This window comes from Notechis scutatus, chromosome 4, assembly GCF_049901735.1.
Source record: "Notechis scutatus isolate UNSWTSFEM ecotype Mainland chromosome 4, rNotScu1.2, whole genome shotgun sequence".
Classification (NCBI taxonomy): Eukaryota; Metazoa; Chordata; class Lepidosauria; order Squamata; family Elapidae; genus Notechis; species Notechis scutatus.
The window spans coordinates 6,307,146-6,313,145 of NC_142012.1; positions in this window are offsets into that span (position 1 = coordinate 6,307,146).

A 6,000-nucleotide genomic window follows, 5' to 3' on the forward strand; every position below is an offset into this window, starting at 1 on the left:
CGTTACACGTGGTCCTCGACTTACAATCGTTCGTTTAGTGACCCAAAGTTACAACCAGAGCACTGGAAACAATTGTGACCGGTTTTTTCACCCTTAACGACTGTTGCATCTCCGTTAAATTTCAGATGCTCGGCAACTGACTCGTATTTATGACGGTTGCAGCATCCCAGGGGTTCATTTGATGCCCTTTTTGCAACCTCTTGACAAGCAAAGTCAAGTGGAGGGAAGCCAGATTGACGAACGCTGCCAAGTGACTCGCTTATCAGCTGTGGCAAGCAAGGTCGTAGAATGGAGCAAAACTCCCTTGGCAGCTGTCCTTGAGTTTCAGCAGTTTGTTTAGTAACCGTTCAAAGTTACAACTCTGAAAAAAAGGGACTTAACGTCCCTTTTTCGCACTTAAGACCATTGCAGTATCTCCATGGCAACTTGACTCGTATTTATGAGCGTCCTGGGGTCGTGCGATCCCCTCTTGCGACCTTTTGACAGGCAAAATTAGCGGCGTAAGCCAGATTCGCTTAACAACCGTCTGACTGACTTAGCAACGGCAGTGATTCATTTAACAACCGTGGCAAGGAAGGTCGCCGAATGGGGCAAAATCACTTAGCAACCACCTTGCTTAGCACCAGAACAAATTATGGCAGTTATGCAGCAATGTGCCTACTCGTTTCCCATCTTGATTATTGCAACGTCCTCTACATGGGGCTGCCCTTGAAAGGGCATCTGGAAGCCCCAGTTGGTGCAAAATGCAGCGGCCTGCATGGTTTTTGTGCAGACCCCGGTGTGCACGTGTGTCACCCTCTCTCCTACAGGAGCTGCACTGGTTGCCGATTTGCTTCTGGGTGCAATTCAAGATGTGCTGGTTGTCACCTATTAAAGCCCTTCGTGGCTTGGGACCAGGTGATCTGAGGGACTGTCTCCTGCTGCTCACATCTACCTGACCCATTAGAGAGGGGAGGCAAGGGTCCCATCCCGAGGGAGATACACCTGGTGGGACCCAGAAGAAAGGCCTTCTACATTGTGGCTCCCTCTGGAACATCATTCCCTCAGAGATTAAAATGGCCGCCACTCTAGCTCTCTTCTGGAAGGTGCTAAGACCTGGTTCTGCCAGCGGGCCTGGGGAGCCCAGAGCGGGATAGAGCCCATCAAATGGCGCGTGTGATCTGCTGTCGTTGGGGCAGGGTGGGTGGGAGTTGAGGGGTGATTATTTATTTTTCCAGATTTTGTTCTATTGTATTTTATTACTTTGTTTAGTTTAGTTTACTTTATTGTCATTGCATCTCGTACAACAAAATCAAACACTATCTTCAGTGCACATCATGACCATGAAAATAAACACAAACACACATCCTTCACCCTCCACACATTGAACCGGAAACCCCCAACACCACACCAACACTGCACTATACAATAGAATTCAAAAGAGCTCCTGCCCTGGGATAGAAGCTGTTTTTCAGCCTGTTTGTCCTTGTTTTTATTATCCTGTACCATCTGGCAGATGGTAATAGTTCAAAAAAAAAAGGGGGTGCCCAGGATGAGATGGATCTTTGAGGATGTTTTGAACTTTCTTAAGGCAGCGGGAGCTATAAAGCTCTTCCAAAGAGGGGAGAGGGCAACCCATGATCCTCTGGGCAATGACCTTAACCCTCTGGAGCGCTGTCCTATCTGCCCCTGTGCAATTGGCAAACCATACAGAGGTGCAGTAAGTTAAGATACTCTCTATGGTGCAGCGGTAGAAGGTCACCAGCAGTTTTTCATTCAGTTGTTGTTTCCTGAGAAGCCTCAGGTAGTGTAATCTCTGCTGGGCCCTTTTGACCAGGGCTGCAATGTGATCCCCCCAGGTCAGGTCCTCTTTTAGGGTAACACCCAGAAACTTCAAACTGGCCACTTGCTCCACTCGGTCTCCATTGATAAGCAAGGGCTAGATGTCTGATCTGTTCCTTCTATAATCTACTATAAGCTCCTTGGTCTTATTGGTGTTGAGGACCAGGTTATTGTCTCCACACCACGAAAGCAACCAGTCCACCTCGGTAGGCAGACTCATCCACCCCAGAGATAAGTCCCACTTATTTGATTATTTTTGTTAGTTTTTGTTGTTTTTATTTTTTATTTTAAATATGGTTTTACATTCTGTAAGCCACCTCGAGTCGCCAGGGGTGAGTAGGTGGCAATATAAATTCACTGTGTCCTGGCGGCGGTGGTCGTGTTATTCCCCTTTGCAACCTTCTGATGAGCAAAGTCAATGGGGAAGCTGGATCCACTTAACAGCTGGTGACTTGCTGAATAACTGCAGGAATTCACTTAACAACAGGTTCAAGAAAGTTCATCCAATGGTTTCACGTAGCGAGAGAAATTTGAGGCTCAATTCTGGTCGTAAGTCGAGAACTAGACTCTGATTGGTCTCATTCGAGGCAACGACGAATCTGGATACAGATAGGAGGTTGTAAAACCTGCTGCAACAGGAACAATCTGGGATTGAACACACTCAAAACTGTAGAAAGGGTGGTCGACTTTAGGAGAAACCCTCCCATAAGACCACCTCTGACAATACTAGACAACACAGTATCAACAGGAGAGACCTTCAAGTTTCTAGGTTCTATCATATCACAAGACCTAAAATGGACACCTAACATCAAAGACGTCATCAAAAAAGCACAACAAAGAATGTTCTTTCCGCACCAACTCAGAAACCTCAAACTGCCCAAGGAGCTGCTGATACAGTTCTATGGAAGAATGATTGAATCTGTCATCTGCACCTCTATAACTGTCTGGTTTGGTTCTGCAACCCAACAGGACAGACACAGACTTCAGAGGATAATTAGGACTGCAGAAAAACCAATTGCTACCAACCTGCCTTCCATGGAGGACCTGTATACTGCACGAGTCAAAAAGAGGGCTGTGAAAATATTTACAGAGCCCTCACATCCGGACATAAATTGTTTCAACTCCTTCCCCTCAAAACGATGCTATAGAGCACTGCGCATCAGAACAACTAGATACAAGGACTGTTTTTTTCCCAAACGCCATCACTCTGCTAAACAAATAATTCCCTCAACATGACAACTATTTACAAAATCTGCATTACTATTACTATTAATCCTCCCATCCTTCCTTTCACCCATCCCCTCCCACTTGTGACTGTATGATTGTAACCTTGTAGCTTGTATCCTTATGATTTAGGTTGACTGTTTCCTAGTATGATTTGCTGGCTCATTGAACCCTATGACTATATTATATTCACTATCTACCCTATGACTATATAACCTTATGACTATTATTGAGTGTTGAACCCTATGATTCTTGACTCTTGTTTATGGACACTGAGAGCATTTGCACCAAGGCAAAATCCTTGTGTGTCCATTCACACTTGGCCAATAAAGAATTCTCTATTCTGAGCTGGAGCAGCGTAACAAGGGTGCCACCTGGTGATCTGAATCGGCTCCGAAAGCAGACCTGACCCCAGAGCCAGGGGTCTTCCTCTGGCCTGACCCCCATCCCTGCCTCTGAGCTAGCCAGCTGGTCGTGAGTGCCTGCCTGCCGGGCCTTGGCACCTGGCCTGGCAGGGAAAGCTAAGGAGATGACAGGGGCGCAGCGAGTCCCGTGATGGGGGTGGTGACTGAGGTGTCGTTTTCCCTTCGCCTCCTCGGCTGTCACTCAAGTCCCCAGAAGAACCACAGGGCCAGGGAGGGAGGCTGGAGGAACTTTGATCCAGAAGGGAGGACGAAGGTCAGGGAGTACTTGGCCCTTTGCCTGTCCCTCCCCCGACACCCCTGCAGCTTAGAAAAGGGGGTCTCAGTCAAGTTACATCTGGCCCCTCGCTTTTGCCAGATTTTCTCTCATGGACGGAACGGCTTGGAGGGGACCCCCGTGAGATACTGTCCCCGCAGCCAGAGAAGATCTGCCCGGATGCCCACCGGCCTCCCCATGGGAAGATGCAAGGGGGCAAAGGCTCAGTAAAGCCCCCCGAGCCCTTCAAGAGGTAAGTGGTTGTGAGGTCTGCCCTGCAGAATGGGACGCCCCCCCCCCCTGATTGGTGTTGTATTGCATCCTATTCCATATTCTACTCTATTCCATTCCATTTCACACTTGGCCAATAAAGAATTCGAATGGAATGGAGTGGAATGGAGTGGAATGGAATGGAATGGAGTGGAGTGGAGTGGAGTGAAGTGGAATGGAATGGAGTGGAGTGGAGTGAAGTGGAATGGAATGGAATGGAATAAATATTGGAATGTAGAATGGAGTGGAGTGGAGAGTGGAGTGGAGTGGAGTGGAGTGGAGTGGAGTGGAGTGGAGTAGAGTAGAGTAGAGTAGAGTAGAGTAGAGTAGAGTAGAGTAGAGTAGAGTAGAATAGAATAGAATAGAATAGAATAGAATGGAGTGGAATGGAATGGAATAGAACAGAACAGAACAGAACAGAATAGAATAAATATTGGAATGTAGAATAGAATGGAATGGAATAGAATAGAAATTAGAATAGAAATTAGAATAGATACTGCAATGAAGAGTAGAGTAGAGTAGAGTAGAATAGAATAGAATAGAATAGAATAGAATAGAATAGAATAGAATAATAATAGAATAGAATAGAATAGAATAGAATAGAATAGAATAGAACAGAACAGATAGAATAGAATTCTTTATTGGCTAGGTGTGGTTAGACACACAAGGAATTTGTCTTTGTGCAAATGCTCTCAGTGTGCATAAAAGAAAAGATACATTCATCAAGAGTCAAGAATCATAAGGTACTACACTTAATAATAGTCACAGGGTTATATAGTCACAGGGTATATAGTAAATAGAATATAGTCATAGGGTTCAATAAGCAATCAAATCATACTAGGAAACAGTCAATATAAATCGTAAGGATACAAGCGACAAAGTTACAGTCATACAGTCACAAGTGGGAGGGGAGTGGTGATAAGGAGTGGTGAGAAGATTAACAGTAATAGTAGTGCAGACTTTGTAAATAGTTGGACAGTGTTGAGGGAATTATTTGTTTGGCAGAGTGATGGCTTTCGGGGAAAAAACTGTCCTTGTGTCTAGTTGTTCTGGTGTGCAATGCTCTATAGCGTCGTTTTGAGGGTAGGAGTTGAAGCAGTTTATGTCCAGGATGTGAGGGGTCTGTAAACATTTTCACAGCCCTCTTTTTGACTAGTGCAGGATACAGGTGATAATAGTAAGAAAAGCCTATTCTATTCTTCTTTGGGGCAGCCCCTCAAATATTGGAAGACTGCTATCATGTCACCCTTAATTCTTTTCTCCAGACTAGCCAAACCCAGTTCCTGCAACCGTTCTTCCTATGTTTTAGTCTCCAGGCCTTGAATCCCCCTTAGCTGCTCTTCTCTGTACTCTTTCCAGAGTCTCAACGTCTTTTTTTTTTTGGTGGTCTGGTGACCAAAATCGGTGGCAGGATTCCAGGGGTGGCCTTAACCGGGGTGTTTACGAATACTTATTTTCATCATCTCGTTTTGAATGGCGAAGCCAGCTTTGCAAACGCACTTTTGCGGAAGCATCCCGCTCCTTTGGGCCAGGATCAAGGGCCTCCGAACTTGGCAAGTTTAAGACTTGTGGACTTCAACTCCCAGAATTCCTGAGCTAACATGACAGGAGGAGGAATTCTGGGAGTGATCCAGGTGCAAACCCCGTAGTCAGAGGAGAGTGAAGATCCAGAAGGAACAGGAGACGGGAAACGAGTTTCGCGCAAGGGTGCCGAGACGTGGAAGAGCGAAGGGCATCCTCTGCCTTTGGCCCAGCTGCTCCAAGGTTCTTATTACGCAGCGTTTAGCAGCCAGTGAGAATTAACTTTGCACAGTTAATCCTCAGAGGTCACCCTGCCTCTTTGGTCGGCTTTCTAACAGCATTCCCCTCTCTCCGGGCGTTGAAAAATAGCACTTCAGGGGAAAAGCCAGCAAGGCCACCAGAGAGAGGCAAGGAACGCTGCCAGTGGTGGGATTCAAAAAAAATTTTTTTACTATCAGTTGTGTGGGCGTGGCTTGGTGGGCATGG